Genomic DNA, 17,353 nt, shown 5'->3' on the forward strand with positions numbered 1-17,353 from the left:
CTTTCCCAAAATATCTCCCACATGGGCCTATCCCTGATGCCTGAGATTCTTCTGCAGTTGGTGCCAGTTAGAAATGCAAATAAACCTATAGCAGTCATCATCATAATTAAGAACATTTTATTACATACTAGCTTTTAGGTCTATGAATTCTTTATAATATGATACGTAGCTAGAACACCTTTCAGGAATATAACACATAGCTATAATATGTTAAGAGAACTCAGAGAAACAGAGGCAGTAATAGAGATATGAATAGAAAGGTCTGGTATGGAAAAGAGGATGAAAGAGCAGGGTGTAACAGTTGGGTGAAAGGGAAAAGTGCTGCAAAAGAGGTGCGAGATGCTTATAGAGGTCTGGGACAGAAAAATAAGGATAAACCTTTCCTACTTCGCATTATAATTTCTTTTATGATCAGACACAGGTTATTATAGAACTTTGAGAATATAATGCATCTTATAAATTGTATGCTGCTAACTAAGATAAATAAGGGATTTATTTTAAAAAGTTTTATTTATATATTTGCATTTAAGAACTAAAAACTTCCCCCAAAATAACTTTTACCAATTTGTGCTTTAATTTTAATTAACACAGGATATAAAATTTGAAAAATACTACAAAGTATATAGAAAGATTAAAATTGCTAATTCCTTTACTCTGTAATACCATCATTAACATTTGGGAATGGGGGAGGGGTCTGTCTTGAAGGTTTTATGTTTGTGTGTGAAAAAATATTAAAAAACAAAATTTAGATTATATAGTTCTGGATCTTAATTTTTATGTAAAATCACATCATGGTCTTTTTCCACACTACTGAGTATCTCATGGTTTTTAAGGCAACAGGTTGAAAACTAGTGGTGTCTTAATGTTTGTTACTCTAGTGAACTATTCTGATTTTAAACCTACTTCTACTTTGATTTTAAAGCTACTAAGGAAAATCATTAAAACTTCCCGCTTCTGGAAAGGACATACCAATCCTTAAATTCAATCAATACTGCTGCTTTGAATTTAAGAGTTTAAAAGATTTTTATGCTTTCTCTTATCTAAAGCATTGAACTGGGAAGTAAATAATGTTAAATGTGTTGGCTCTGTTTAACCAATACTACAAAAGGAACACACAAATCACACTACTCATACCGTGTGAGTAAAATCCTGTTTGGCTCTGAATGCTATAACATCAAGTGGAGTTCAGGAATTCTGCATCCTCTTGGCCTAGGAGCCAAATTAGGCCTTTGGCTTAATATAATTCAGCTGGGCTTTGGAAATTTTTTTTTTTAAAGACATAGTATCTGTTTCCTGTCCCATCCTTCAAAGATCAGAGATGTGTATGCATGTGTTTTTGTGCGTATATATATATAAATTATTTGACTAAGGTCACCAATGGTGAGACTTCAGGGATTTCTTACTTCAATGGCATTATTTCGGAAAGCAGCAGTCATAATTAGTCTCTTTGATGACTGACTTAGCAGTGGAGGGAGGAAGTGGAGAAGTAGCACCAAAATGAGTATGATGGGGAAGAAATGAAAGGCTAAGAGGACTTAGGGAGAGGTCCAATCTATCCGGTACTGTACAAGGCACAGGCTGCACTGGAGATGCTAGTTTTAGGGATAAAGGGGCCTTAAGAGAAGCAAGATGAATGAGAGAGATGTTTAGGGATAAAAAAAAAAAGGAAGGACAGAACACGTTGGTTAGCCATGGGGGATGAAAGTCAAACCTGCTTTAGTATCCTAGGAACTTTGTACTACTTAGTAGTAGCATAAGGTCTGAGATTGACCAAGCAGGATTTTGTGGCCTATATACTGCGTATATGCTCATTTCCTTCTTGAAAATGTAAGTGCTATTTGCCGTACTTATACAGATGAGAACAATGGGAGATCTGAGAGATTAAGAAACTAGCTCAAGGGTACAAAGTTAGTAAATGGTGAAACCAAGATTCAAAATCTAAGTCTGTTTCTGCAAAAACTGTATGTCCTTTCTACAATACACTTTGACTTTAATTTCAGAATTTAGTTGAATACTTTTAACCAAATTTTAATTTTACAAAGCAATCTACTTTCAAATAATAAAAGAGAAACATACATCATATGAAAAGGAATCTACTGTGAGGGTGGGGTGACATTTAGATAGCAATATTACTGAAAATATTTAAGCATAATTACAAATTAATTACAGAAAAATAACACTGTCTAAAATTTCAAAGCATTTCTAGGAACAATCTAAAGAGGGCTGTTTTTTCTTATGAAAAAGTTTATTATTTTCCTCTCAAAGTGGATTTGGTATTAATGACTCAGACTAATTCATATGGGCTTTTCTTCTTCTCCATCAATAATAACAAAACAGTTTTTTATTTCAAAGTAATTCTGATATCAAGAAAGTAAGAACTATGTGAATTTAAAAGTTTCAGGGATATTTTACTTTTAAGCAGTAAGATGTCTTTAGAAAGAAATAGAATATTACTTTTAATTGACTCTCCTTAAATTTGCTAATAGGAAATAGGTGAAATAAAATGTACTATGTACTATTTTAGTTATTATTTTTGAGAAAGAGGGTGCTTCACTTTGTTTTTTCAGAGCCTATATGGAATTATTGATTTTATTTTTTAAATGTTTTGCTTAAACAGTGAAAAGATTATCTCAGAGGGAAATACTGTCTAGATAATAAAGTTATACTATTGGTTTTCTTAAAAACAATGTTTTTGGACATTAGTGTAAATTGTGGATACCTATTATGAAATCTTAAGCATTTTGAATTTTATGAAAAAACCCACCTTTGACCACTTTTTCAAAGACTGTTTAACATGACTTATGCTTTCTGCTTTAGGGAAGAAAATATTAAATCATATAATCGAACATAAGTCAATAAGGCAAAAGAAAATCTGTACTTAGAAAACAGATCTAATAGGAGCACATTTGCATTACTGAAGCCTAATTGTCTTCACAATAAAAATTTATACATTCAAGTATTTAAACATCCTAGTACATTTAACTTAACACTCTGAGTTAACTTAGACATAATCAAATTAACTCCCTTATAAAAATTCACCTAAACACCAATACTGGTTAGTCAAACTTGCCTAAAATGGGAACATCTTGCACATCAATAGGTACTTCTGAGAAATGAGGTATAAGGTAATAACACAAACCCAAAAGTTTACAAGGCGCAGTCTGTCACACGTACACTGGAAATTCGGTTTAAATGTTCATTCCTAATGCCTCGACGGAAATTTTTTTTGGTATAGGATATTCATCAGTCAAAAATAGCTTGACGCTTCCAAAATCAAGCTCCGTCCAAGTTCTGGGTCAAATCCTGATATAGAGTACTCAAAGCAGATCACGTTTTTGTCAATATTCAATCAGAGGTTTTGGGAGCAGAAGAAATCTCAGGATAACCACTTTGTCTTATTCCCTGCCTTCCAACAGCTGATATCATAATCCCCAGGAACACAGCACCCCTCCCCACTCCCGCTCCCTTTAGGGAAACGTGTGTGTGTGTGTGTGTGTGTGTGTGTGTGTGTGTGTGTGCGCGCGCGCGCGCGTTTCAAGGCCTACAGTAGCTGCAGAGATGTTCATTACCATTTGGATATGTTTAGAATTCTACTAGGGAGAAATGAATGATAACATTTTCCTCTTCACAGGAAGGTGGGCCTGGGGGATTCCCACCACCTGCACTGACGCTAAGTTATGGAAAGCAGCCAAGAATCTGGGACTCAGGGAGAGGCGTCCCAGTCGGTTCTATGGAAACGAGAGACGCGAGTGGCCTAGCGCCTTCCTGGCAGGAGACCGAGCTGCGGAGCTGCGCAAACAGGAGGCGAGGGAAGCGGCTCAGCCCTGCACTGCAGAGGCGCTCGGGGCCGTCCCCGCCGCGGCACGGGCGGAGCGCGGCGGGGTCTGCGGCTGCAGCCCATCGACGCGCGCGCCGAGCGCGGCGGGTCGGGCGAGTGCGAACCAACGACGGCTGCGGAAAGCGTCAGAGGTAAGCACCGCCACCGCTCTACCCGGCCCCTTCCCAGCCTCATAGCCGGGAGCTGCAGAAACTTCGGGGGCACGGAGGACACAGTCAGGGTACACTGTGTCTTCCGAGCCGAGGCCCTTTACCTTCCTGGTTGGAGTTTCTGGGCTGCTTCCTTCGCGTGGCGCCGGTGACAGGCAAGAAGACTGCCGCAGCACTTGCTGCTTCGCTAATCCGGGCTCTGGGAAATAATTTCCCGCCGCGCGCTCCGCGGCCCCGGAAGCTATTGTGCCATTTCCGGGTGGTTGTCAGTGACGCTTTCGAGCCGTCGTCAGGGTCGTCTGAGCGGGTTCAGGGCTTCCTTATGGCTGGCGCGCTAGGCTCCTGATAGTTCTGCGCCGAAGGTGGGAGACTGGTGAGTGATTTTTCTGGGTTGCCTCCTGGGCCTGGTATTTCCGTCCGCCCGAGGCTCCGTGTAGCATCTTATCCGGACCGAGTAATTAGCGGGAAAGGGTTGAACCAGAACCAGGAGTCCCCATCCAGCCCCGTGGCGCTTGACCCTGTGTGCTGCGGGAAAAGGCCTTGAGATTCCGACTTACGGTCTTCTCCACTCGCAGTATCTATCTCCAACTTGGAGCTCTACCTCGGGTCCCCAAGTGCCCCTGCGCAAGGCCAAAGACACCTCTACCGCGACTCGGTTTAGTACAGTCTCTCTACCAATGATCAAGGAGTGTCCACACTCTCCCATTGGCAGGGTTTAGTCACCCTCGATTTTCGAGAGCTGCTTTACCATCCTTTTCCTGAGCACTGTTTCCATTATCCTGGGGTGCAATGCCTGGGAGACAGGCAGTCGGCTGAAGTGCGCACCTTTTATATTTTGGAAGTGGGATGAGGGGGTCGTTCCTGATTTAGAACTCAACGATACCGCCGCCGTTTGAATTGGGTGAGAATGGTCTTTGTTTTCCTGGCTGCTATGAGCTAATGAGATAGGAGAGCAAGCTTAAAATTTCACGCATGGGTTTTAGATACACATGTTACCTTTTGGAAAGGAGTGGTCAGGAATAGATGTGCTTTCAGAAAGGAGTGCCTCTGCACTGTTCCAGGCTTCCTCGATAATGAAAGATTCAGGAGAATTGTAGATGGAGGTCTGAGTTAGAATAGCTTTAAAGAGAAATTGCTTACGATGAAGAGGTAATGTGAGGGAAGGTGCTCATTCCGTTGAAGATTTTAAAAATGTGATGTAGAGAACCTCTTTTTGGTGAATTCTCTTTCTTGAGTAATGCAGTTTTTCAGGTAAGTTTTCACTCACCACCTTATATTTAAATAATCACCTGTTCCATAAGAGGCAGCTGCTTGATTTTTTTTTTTCCCTTCAAAACAGCCAGTTCCACAAAGAGTTCTAGGGATAACTCTACCATAAAGAAAAATGCATTATTCAATTCAAGGACCTTAATGCATCAAGCAAATGCCTTGTTACCTTTTGAGAGTAACAAACACACTAATCTCCTGTTGATTAACAATTCAAACTTTTATAATCTCATTTGATCCCAATTTTGCCATTCTTATTAAATCTTGTAGTTTTTCCTTATTTCCCCAGTTGCAAGGATTATAAATATTGATAATTTAAGGGAGGTTATATGTTTCTATATAGCAACTAGTTTTTAGATAAGCAGTGTTGTTTTGTTTTGTTTTTAAATCAATGCTCTTGACTCGTGATCTCTTTTTAAATTAATATAGCCAACCACGAACACTAACCACAAATAGCTACTGTCTGCCAGCTATTATCTTATTTAAACTTACTATAGTTCTACAAGAAAAATCGTATTATCCCTATTTTGCAAACATTTTATACCGAGACTCAGATGTTCTTACAAATTACACAATTAAATGGTAATTGAGATTTGAACCCAGTCTACCTGACTCTAAACTTGGGCTCTTTTTACTGTGCTCTATACTTCCTTTCATAAATAACAAAATCATTCTTTTCACTCTCAGGTAAAATTGGATAGTATATCACATTCCAAAGTCAAATGGATAGCAAAACTTGAGTATAAAGAGATTTAAGGAATTTGTTAAGGAATTAATTCCTTAATGTGTTAAGGATTAAGGAATGTGTTAGGGATTTAAGGAATCACCATAAGGTAATTTTGACATATGAATAATCCAAATTCTTTTCTGTATTGATCCTTAGCCAGTTTTATCATCCTAACTCAAACAAATACAAGCAATCTAGAGACCATCAGTATATTAGTGACTCCAAAACCCTAAAGCTATCTCTTTAGGCAGCTTCTATTTGTGTGTATGTAAAAAGAGAGAAAATGAGTGAATGAGCACAGATTCATAAAATTGAACTTTGTGATGCCCTGTAAGGAATTACTATGTACTGGCTGTTAGCAAAACTGTTCTATTCCAGTCTTGTAACCCTCAGACAGATGGTGATTAACATATTTCAGGAGAATATGCTTAACTAAACCTACCCCTTGCAATATTCTATTTTATGTAAAGAAATAGAAATAGCTTAATTATCAAGGAATTTACTAAAATCTAGTTGAAATGACCAGTACTAGAAATGACATAGAACTTAATTCTAAAGAATATCTTGTTTTACAAAAAGGCACAAGTACATATGTATAGCTCATTTCAAATACTAATATCCATTACATTTTATTGACTTCTGTGAAAGATATTTGGTTTGCATGTCCCACAGGTAGATCTCAGTGATATTTGTTTTCAATCAAACTTCAGTGCTTATCAAGGTTGAAATTAGATCTGTTTTGTTGATCTCATACTCAGCATCTAGCACTGCGCCTGGCATGTGGTAGGGGCTCAATAGATATTTATTGAATGAACAATTCCTTTTAAAAGTGTTATTTATCCGCAGAGAAATATTTGTACATGTGTTTTTTTTTTTTAAAGGGACTTACCACATAAATGCACGCTTCTTTATCTTTACTCACTTTGACCCTGAAATGTATTGTCCACTCCACAACTCATCCATAAAAGGCAATGTGGTGTCCTGCAAAGAAGAGCAGGCAGTGAGACAGGAGATAAGAGAATACCTAATATTTGTTATTGCTTACTCTCTGCTGTGCAGTGTTACGTTTAATCCTCACAGCACTATGGGGTAAGTATCATCCTTCTTTTAGGGATGAGAAGACAAAAGATAAGCTTTGTAAAGTTTCCGGGGCTACACACAGTCACTAAGTACCAGAGCTGTGATTTGAACCAAGGCTGACTCCAAAGGCCACAGTGTTAACCACTTTCCTATACTGCCTCCAACTGGATTTTAATCCTGCTCATCTACTGACTGGGTATATACACAGGGAAACATTTCTCTGAGGATCATATTTCTTATCTGTAACATAAGGGTGGATTAAATGATCTATAAAGTCCCTTCTGGCTCAAAAATCCTCTGACTTTAGTTGGGTCCCAAGCATTATCTGAATGAAGCAGTTCTAATGTGCTAGAAAATCTTTATGAGTGGAGCTTTACATGTATTTATTGGTGTCTTCCACATTGATAGATGTACAATTATGTTTTTGTAATGCAAAGAATAAGACCAGAGTTAAAAAATCTTAGCCATGTTTTTGCCAGTTTTTGACCCTGATAAGTCTCTGATTCTTTGTGAGCTTATGTTTTCATACGTAAAATGGATACAGAAGAGTGCTGTGAGGGTTAAGTGAGATAGCTTCAAACACCCTGACACATAGCTGGCATTAAATAAATATTGACTCTTCCCCCCCATCTCCCATCTTTTGAGGATAAAAGAAGATTGGTGAATGTAAACATATTTTATAGGTTAGCCAAAGATAAAGAATCTTCACTTATAATCTACTAAGAAAGATCAAGTTATATACACAAATAGTTATTGTATGACCGACAATTGACGTAGAATCATTTAACAACAAAACGATGGGAACACAGAGAAAAGAAATTTTGCTTCCAATAGGACAGATGAAGCAAGATTTTATGAAGAAGGTAATGCTAAGTTTGGGCCTTGAAGGATGGTGAGGATTTTGGTGGGGGGGGGAAGAGGGAAGAATGTTCCACTGGAGGATGCAAAGGTATCGGAAAAGATTAGTGAATACATATTAGATACGTGGGATGGGTGAAGGCTAATGATAAAAGGTAAAAACGCTGAGTTCAGGGCAAGCTATGGGTAACTGGTCATCTTAAAGATGTTAGGCCTTGGGGCTTCCCTGGTGGCGCAGTGGTTGAGAGTCCGCCTGCTGATGCAGGGGACACGGGTTCGTGCTCCGGTCCGGGAAGATCCCACATGCCGCAGAGCGACTGGGCCCGTGAGCCATGGCCGCTGAGCCTGCGCGTCCGGAGCCTGTGCTCCGCAACGGGAGAGGCCACAACAGTGAAAGGCCCGCGTACCGCAAAGGAAAAAAAAAAAAAAAAAAGATGTTAGGCCTTCCACAAGGAGCCATGATTTTTCTGTATAACTAGGATCGGGTGGAGGATGGGGTAGGCATTTGATTACTTTGTTACGGAAATAATACGCATTTATTACAAAAAGAAGAAAAATGCACCTAATCCCACTCCAGACCCAGCCAAGCACCTACTCACTGAACCCCAACCCCAGGGAAGTCCCCTCCGGGCTTGGGAGTACCCTTCCCCATCCTAGTGAACAGTGAGCTGCGACTCGCTCCTCAGGCTGGGCCAGAGGTAGGAGGGGGCTCTGAGGGGTCACGGGGCCCAGTTTCTGGGCCTCCACCTTAAGAGGACTCACATGGGGACGGGTCCACAGGCACACGGTCCTGTCTACAAGCTCACTGCTCCAACGGGGTGGCTACTGGGCACTGGCACACCGCTGTGATGGCAGCGGGCTTCTGGGAGTAGGGTGCGGGTGCTGTCTAGGGCTATGAGGTCTTCCCACCCCTCCTTCCTGTATCCTCCCTGGCTCCTGCCCCTTCCTGATGTCTGTGACGCTGGGCAACCACCTACCCATCTTTGAGCCTCAGTTTCCCCATCTGAAGTCACAGGGTAGACGGGGGGTAGGGGACTCGTGGCTTTCCTCTCCCAGGAGTGGTGCCAGGACCACCCCCTACCCCAGGCCCACCATATGACCATGGTGTGGTCATATCTGGATCTGCCTAGATTTCCTGACTTGCCTGTGCCTGGGTCCCCTGAGATCACTCCCTTCTGCTCCATGTCCTCTCACAGTGCCTTCTCTACAGAAAAACAAAGCAAACAAGCAAACCAACCATCTTCCTTCCAGGGCTTGGAAACTGCTGAGTTGCTGCCCGGTTGCTCAACATCCAGCTCCGCCCAGTACAGCTAGGACGCGTCATTTTAAAGGCTGGTAAAACACCAGGGTTTGGTCATCAGAAGTGATGAGTCTGCAGACTGCTGACTCACCTCATCAGGTGACTCTGGTGAAGCAAGTTTTTGAAATGTGAACTCAAAGGCTGCAGTTGAGTCAGGAAGCAAAAGCAAAAATCAGCATAATTACATTAAATTATATTAAAAAGTCTCAGAAAGTGGGCAGAGGATACTGCCTTCCAGCCTCAATTGCTGATTTGTTGTTGGAGGCAGGTTTTTGAAACAGTGCTCCAGCTATTTCCCTGTAAATTTTGGTTAAAATACAAATAGGCGGCAGCTCAAGAAATACCCTAAATTGCTAATATTTTATCTATAACGTATCGTATACACACACACCCCCATAAAGAGAGAATGAACATATATAGCTGTTTAAATCACTTGGGGGATTCTTTGCTGAATAAAGTTCTCAGGACAAATTATCTAATACTAAAAAGTAAAAAGGCACACAATTGTCATTTGATTAATTAGGCAAATCAATATAATGTTAAACAGCTGAATTCAGAGACGACCTGAGTGAGCTCAAACTCATGAACTTATGTAATATGATCTTGAGAAAGTTACTTAAATTATTTGAGCCCCAATTTCATCTGTAAAATGATAATATTAACTTCATGGATATTAGGATTAAATGTGATAATGTCTGAAAGCACACAGAGGCATCAGAAAAATTTTATTAGGGATCTGTTTAGTTTTTGTTGTTATTTAATAAAATTTAATTGTTTTAAAATAAGGTCTGCAGCTCCAACCATGAAATTAAACAGACTTGAGTTCAAATCTCATCTCTGTCAGTAGTTGCATCATGCTGAGAAAATTGCTTTTCTACTCTGTTTCCTTATTTATAAAATGGGAATACTAATAATGTCTTCACAGGGCTTTTGTGAAGACTAAATGAAATAATGATGCCTAGAGTCTAATATGGTGACTAGACATGTACTTTGTTTGCTCAAATTCCCGGAGAAGCACATACAAAGAAGGGAATAGATGTGCAAGAGATTTATTGGTGATACTCCCTGTGAAGGATAAAGGAGAGGGAGCTAGAGTAGGAGGGAAGTACCTTCAGGCCTCAGTGGAGGTCTGACAACCTGTGCAGGAGAGTCGGAGGGAAGGAAGAAGAGGAGGGGGAAAAGAATCTCAAACCTCTCAAAGAAAGCTTCAACTGGGTCATGGGGAATCCGAGAGCCAAAGTCATCTGTTAGAGGAATCCCATATCACCACAGTACCCAGTGTATGTTGGTTATTTGCAAAAATAATTAACAGTTGTCACATACTGTAATTTACAAGTGTGTTTAAATTTCAACTCTTGAATTTTACGGCCTATCCCCACCTCCCCTAAGAAAAGTACAGTGCCTGCTGCCAAACACTGACATTAACATTTGAGGCACATGTTCTTAGACTAACAACTTCTTATATTTTACAATACAGCTTTGTTAGCCAGAGAACAGTTGAGGAATCAAAAGATCTGTTCCAAATTACAGTTGAAACATGTAAACATTACCTAAGCAACTGATTTTTTGACATTAGGTGATTAAACACAAACTGTCTAAATTTCTGAATTCAGATAGCCAATAAATGTAACAACCTTAAACAGCTGAGTAATGTTAATATCCATAGTGTGAATATTAACCTAAACTTGAATGTTCATTTCCTTTCTTACTAAAGGGAAGCAAAATATATGACCCCAAAATATGCCACTTTGGCGTGTGGAGTGTTTTGAGCCAAAGGCAATCAAGATCCAGCAGACTCAAGAGAAACGTTTACCTCTCCCTTAACTACCTAAAAATTTAAATACCGGGCCTGTACCAGGAAGGGAGCTATTACCAGAGAGAACTTTTACCTGAATGACTTATATGTATGGCAGGGCAAATGACTAAGTACCAAACTTCTGCTCTTCTTAGTGTCCTATGAATTACCCTCCTCCCCTTTGAAGCTCCAGGCCCTTATCCCATTCCTCGGCTCAGGATGGCCTATAAACCTCAACTGCCCACCTCGCCCTTGGGTCTCAGTCTTATGGAGCTCCCATATGTATGTAGTTAAATTTGTTTCTTCTTCTAATCTGCCTTATGTTAATTTAATTAATAGATCTGCCAAAAGAACCTAGAAAGGTAAAGGAAAATTTTTACTCCCCTATATTACCAAAGATATCTCTATGGTCAAACAGATCAAGGTATTATATTTTTGTCTGTCTCTACCCATCTACCCCCTCCCTCTTTTGTTGTTTTTAATGAGGAATTGTAGCCATCAATCAGTTCAGTACTCTGCAAATGGCAGGTCATGACCCATCAATTGGTGAATACTAGTCCACACTTTTGTTTCAGTTATGTATGGCTTTAGGATTTGGGTATTAAATGTGTTTGTTACTGTGAATCAAAGGATTTAAATTTTAAAGCAAGGGATTTAGACTAACTTCCTTATCTTACAGGAGGAAATGAGGACTAAGGAGGTGATTTAATTTGCCCAGATAACTCAGGAAACATGTGACTTGAACCAGAAGCTAGGTCTTAAGAATCGAAATTTAGGTTTATTTGTATCATGCTTCCAGGAAAAGGCTTCTTGTTTACAGTACTTACGGCACATAATTACTCTATTTTCCAGTGAGTTAATATGATAGTCCTTTTCTGTCACTTTCATTATTTCTTTGCTAAGATTTATTGAGAAGAGCTTTTCCCTGACTGTGGCCATTGAGTGTCAGGAAGGATGTATAGCTGCAGTTATTTTTTAGCTGTCAGCAGCTGTACCACATCACCGGAATTTACTGTTTATTTTCCCTATGCGAAACAGCTAATTTAACAGTTTAAATCTGGAGTTTACCTAATTTAAACTGAGCAGTGATGGGAGTTCTTTCTGAGGGGCATTATACTGGTAAAATCTTAATTTTTACTAATACCAGTGAATATTTTTCTGTACTTCATTGTTATGACATTGTTTATCCATTTTCCTTGCTTTTTAGAGTTTAGCTCACCAAATATTTTCATTTTCAAAATATAAGTTTTGTGTATGATCATGTGATAATTTATTCCTTTATGATTTTTTAAAAAATATATCATTCTTTATTTTTCTAGCAAATATTCATACTGAAGGGGAGCAGAATAGGCTGACCCCAAATCTGCCATTGTGGCATGTGGATTGTTTTGAGCTGAAGGTAATCAAGATTGAACAGACTCAAGAAAAACTTTTACCTCTCCCTTAACTACCTAAAAGTATTTAGATAGGGGGCCTATTCCAGGAAGGGAGCTACTACCAGAGATCACTTTTATCTAAATGACTTATCTGTATGGCAAGGCAAATGCTCTCCTTATCATCCTATGAATTACCCTCCTCCCCTTTGAAGCTCCAGGCCCCTATCCCATTCCTTAACTCGGGATGGCATATAAACTTCAACTGCCTGACTTGCCCTTGGGTCTCATTTTTATAGAGTTCCTATACAACGTACAAAATTAAATTTGTTTTTCTGTTGTTACTCTGTCTTCAATTTAATTATTAGACCAGCCAAAGAATCTAAAGGGAAGAAGGGAAAATTTTTCCACCTCTATAGTATCTGCCCTCAGAAGTGCCCTATGAGCAATTTAGCTTCTCTGTGGTCAGTTCAGTCCTCTGCTATTTAGAGATTTGACTGGGAAAGAGTTCGAGAGTGGGGCTGTTCGTAAATAGAGTACTCCTTCTAGGCTCTGTTTCTCTGTTGCCTTATGTACCCTTTTATCATTGAGGCTCTCTGCTTTCATTCTTTTGATTAACTTTACCTGGTCATGATCTTTCTGTGGCTTTCTCATTTATCTGACTCAGCAGTTCTGAAACGTTTGGTTTCAGTAGTCCTTTACACTCTTAAAAATCACTGATGACCTGGGTGGGACTTCCCTGGTAGTACAGTGGTTAGGACTGTGCACTCCCAATGCAGGGGACCAGGTTCAGTCCCTGGTCAGGGAACTACACCCTGCATGCTGCAACTAAAGAGTCCACATTGCCACAACGAAGATCCCGAGTGCCACAAGTAAGACCCAGTGCAGCCAAATAAATAAATAATAAAAAGAAAAATTACTGATGACCTTGAAGAGTTTCTATGTATGTAATTATATCTATTAATATTTATTCTATTATAAATTAATATTGAGTATTTTAAGAAATAATTCAGTAATAAAGCAATTACATGTTAACATAAATAGCATTAAAAATAACTATTTTTCAAAACAAAAATTATAGTGGAAGTGTGGCAGTCTGTTCAGTATCTGGCTTAATAGAATAGTACTGAATTCTCAGATCAGCTTCTGCATTCATTTCTTCTGATTTGTTGTTTTGGTTGAAGTAAGTGAACAAAATCTAACCTAATACAGACCTATAGTTGGAAAAGAAAGGAGTATTTAGGGCTTCCCTAGTGGCACAGTGGTCAAAAATCTGCCTGCCAATGCAGGGGACACGGGTTCGAGCCCTGGTCTGGGAAGATCCCACATGCTGCAGAGCAACTAAGCCCATGTACAACAACTACTGAGCCTGTGCTCTAGAGCCCACAAGCCACAACTACTGAGCCTGCGTGCCACAACTACTGAAGCCCACACGCATAGAGCCCATGCTCTGCAACAAGAGAAGCCACCGCAATGAAAAGCCCGCGGACCTCAACGAAGAGTAGCCCCTGCTCACCGCAACTAGAGAAAGCCCGCACACAGCAATGAAGACCCAACACAGCCAAAAATAAATAAATAAAAAATAAATTAAAAAAAAAAGGAAGCAGTATTTAATGGCCTTCTGAGATAATTGTGAATATTTTTCTTTGCTCTTATACCAAAACTTAACAAGTGGTAGTTTCTTAAGTTTAACTGCAACGTGGAATCCGCAATCACATCAATGAACTTTTGTATTTTTCCTTTAAAGTCCCTTGGTCTATCTTTAACTTTTTTTTTTTTTTAACATCTTTATTGGAGTATAATTGCTTTACAATGGTGTGTCAGTTTCTGCTTTATAACAAAGTGAATCAGTTATACATATACATATATCTCCATATATCTTCCCTCTTGCGTCTCCCTCCCTCCCACCCTCCCGATCCCACCCCGCTAGGTAGTCATAAAGCACCGAGCTGATTGATCTCCCTGTGCTATGAGGCTGCTTCCCACTAGCTATCTATTTTACATTTCGTAGTGTCCATGCCACTATATATGTCCATGCCACTCTCTCACTTTGTCCCAGCTTACCCTTCCCCCTCCCTGTGTCCTCAATTCCATTCTGTAGTAGGTCTGTGTCTTTATTCCCCTCTTGCCCCTAGGTTCTTCATGACCATTTTTTTCTTTTCTTTTTTTTTTTAGATTCCGTATATATGTGTTAGCATACGGTATTTGTTTTTATCCTTCTGACTTACTTCACTCTGTATGACAGACTCTAGGTCCATCCACCTCAATACAAATAACTCAATTTTGTTCCTTTTCATGGCTGAGTAATATTCCATTGTATATATGTGCCACATCTTCTTTATCCATTCATCTGTCGATGGACACTTAGGTTGCTTCCATGTCCTGGCTATTGTAAATAGAGCTTTAATGAACATTTTGGTACATGACTCTTTTTGAATTATGGTTTTCTCAGGGTATATGCCCAGTAGTGGGATTGCTGGGTCATATGGTAGTTCTATTTTTCCTTTTTTAAAGGAACCTCCAAAATGTTCTCCATAGTGACTGTATCAATTTACATTCCCACCAACGGGGCAAGAGGATTCCCTTTTCTCCACACCCTCTCCAGCATTTCTTATTTGTAGATATTTTGATGATGGCCATTCTGACCGCTGTGAGATGATATCTTATTGTAGTTTTGATTTCCATTTCTAATGATTAATGATGTTGAGCATTCTTTCATGTGTTTGTTGGCAATCTGCATATCTTCTTTGGAGAAATGTCTATTTAGGTCTTCTGCCCATTTTTGGATTGGGTTGTTTGTTTTTTTTTGATATTGAACTGCATGAGCTGCTTGTAAATTTTGGAGATTAATCCTTTGTCAGTTGCTTCATTTGCAAATATTTTCTGCCATTCTGAGGGTTGTCTTTTGGTCTTGTTTATGGTTTCCTTTGCTGTGCAAAAGCTTTGAAGTTTCATTAGGTCCCATTTGTTTATTTTTGTTTTTATTTCCATTTCTCTAGGAAGTGGGTCAAAAAGGATCTTGCTGTGATTTATGTCATAGAGTGTTCTGCCTATGTTTTCCTCTAAGAGTCTGATAGTGTCTGGCCTTACATTTAGGTCTTGAATCCATTTTATGGTTATGTTTGTCTATGGTGTTAGAGAATGTCCTAATTTCATTCTTTTACATGTAGCTGTCCAGTTTTCCCAGCACCACTTATTGAAGAGGCTGTCTTTTCTCCATTGTAAATTCTTGCCTCCTTTATCAAAGATAAGGTGACCATATGTGTGTGGGTTTATCTCTAGGCTTTCTATCCTGTTCCATTGATCTATATTTCTGTTTTTGTGCCAGTACATTAGTGTCTTGATTACTGTAGCTTAGTAGTATAGTCTGAAGTCAGGGAGTCTGATTCCTCCAGCTCCTTTTTTTTCCCTCAAGACTGCTTTGGCTATTTGGGGTCTTTTGTGTTTCCATACAAATTGGGAAATTATCTCTTCTACTTCTGTGAAAAATGCCAGTGGTAGTTTGATAGAGATTGCATTGAATCTGTAGATTGCTTTGAGTAGTATAGTGATTTTCACAATGTTGATTCTTCCAATCCAAGAACATGGTATATCTCTCCATCTATTTGTATCATCTTTAATTTATTTAATCAGTGTCTTATAACTTTCTGCATACAGGTCTTTTGTCTCCTTAGGTAGGTTTGTTCCTAGGTATTTTATTCTTTTTGTTGCAGTGGTAAATGGGAGACTTTTCTTAATTTCACTTTCAGATTTTTCATCGTTAGTGTATAGGAATGCAAGAGATTTCTGTGCATTAATTTTGTATCCTGCTACTTTACCAAATTCATTGATTAGCTCTAGTAGTTTTCTGGTAGCTTCTTTAGGATTCTCTATGTATAGTATCATGTCATCTGCAAACAGTGACAGCTTTACTTCTTTTCTGATTTGGATTCCTTTTATTTCTTTTTCTTCTCTGATTGCTGTGGCTAAAACTTCTAAAACTATGTTGAATAATAGTGGTGAGAGTGGACAACCTTGTCTTGTTCCCGATCTTAGAGGAAATGGTTTCAGTTTTTTACCATTGAGAATGATGTTGGCTGTGGGTTTGTCATATATGGCCTTTGTCATGTTTAGGTAAGATCCCTCTATGCCTACTTTCTGGGGGGGGGATTTATCATAAACAGGTGTTGAATTTTCTAAGAAGCTTTCTCTGCACCTATTGAGATGATCATATGGTTTTTCTCCTTCAATTTGTTAATATGGTGTATCACATTGATTGATTTGCATATATTGAAGAATCCTTGCATTCCTGGGATAAACCCCACTTGATCATGGTGTATGATCCTTTTAATGTGCTGTTGGATTCTGTTTGCTAGTGTTTTGTTGAGGATTTTTACGTCTATGTTCATCAGTGATATTGGCCTATAGTTTTCTTTCTTTGTGACATCTTTGTCTGGTTTTGGTATCAGGGTGATGGTGGCCTCGTAGAATGAGTTTGGGAGTGTTCCCCTCTCTGACATATTTTGGAAGAGTTTGAGAAGGATGGGTGTTAGCTCTTCTCTAAATGTTTGATAGAATTCGCCTGTGAAGCCATCTGGTCCTGGGCTTTTGTTTGTTGGAAGATTTTTAATAACAGTGTCAATTTCAGTGCTTGTGATTGGTCTGTTCATATTTTCTATTTCTTCCTGGTTCAGTCTTGGGAGGTTGTGCATTTCTAAGAATTTGTCCATTTCTTCCAGGTTGTCCATTTTATTGGCATGTAGTTGCTTGTAGTAATCTCTCTTGATTCTTTGTATTTCTGCAGTGTCCGTTGTTACTTCTTTTTCATTTCTAATTCTACTGATTTGATTCTTCTCCCCTTTTTTCTTTATGAGTCTGGCTAATGTTTTACCACTTTTGTTTATCTTCTCAAAGAACCAGCTTTTAGTTTTATTGATCTTTGCTAATGTTTCCTTCATTTCTTTTTCATTTATTTCTTATCTGATCTT

General features: G+C 39.1%; 2 protein-coding genes across 2 annotated transcripts in view; one reads left to right on the forward strand and one right to left on the reverse strand.

Annotated features, from left to right (window-relative positions):
* The window catches only part of SLF1 (SMC5-SMC6 complex localization factor 1), a 65,959-nt gene extending 61,743 nt beyond the window's left edge, over positions 1-4,216 (reverse strand). Inside the window, exon 1 of the mRNA XM_004263528.4 lies at positions 4,092-4,216. The gene's annotated coding sequence lies outside the window, so the exon portion shown is untranslated. The remainder of the gene's footprint in view (positions 1-4,091) is intronic.
* Positions 4,217-4,255: 39 nt separating this feature from the next.
* KIAA0825 (KIAA0825 ortholog) overlaps positions 4,256-17,353 on the forward strand; it is a 402,948-nt gene continuing 389,850 nt past the window's right edge. The window contains exon 1 of the mRNA XM_033401054.2: positions 4,256-4,360. The gene's annotated coding sequence lies outside the window, so the exon portion shown is untranslated. The remainder of the gene's footprint in view (positions 4,361-17,353) is intronic.

The sequence above is a fragment of the Orcinus orca genome, chromosome 3, assembly GCF_937001465.1.
Source record: "Orcinus orca chromosome 3, mOrcOrc1.1, whole genome shotgun sequence".
Lineage (NCBI taxonomy): Eukaryota > Metazoa > Chordata > Mammalia > Artiodactyla > Delphinidae > Orcinus > Orcinus orca.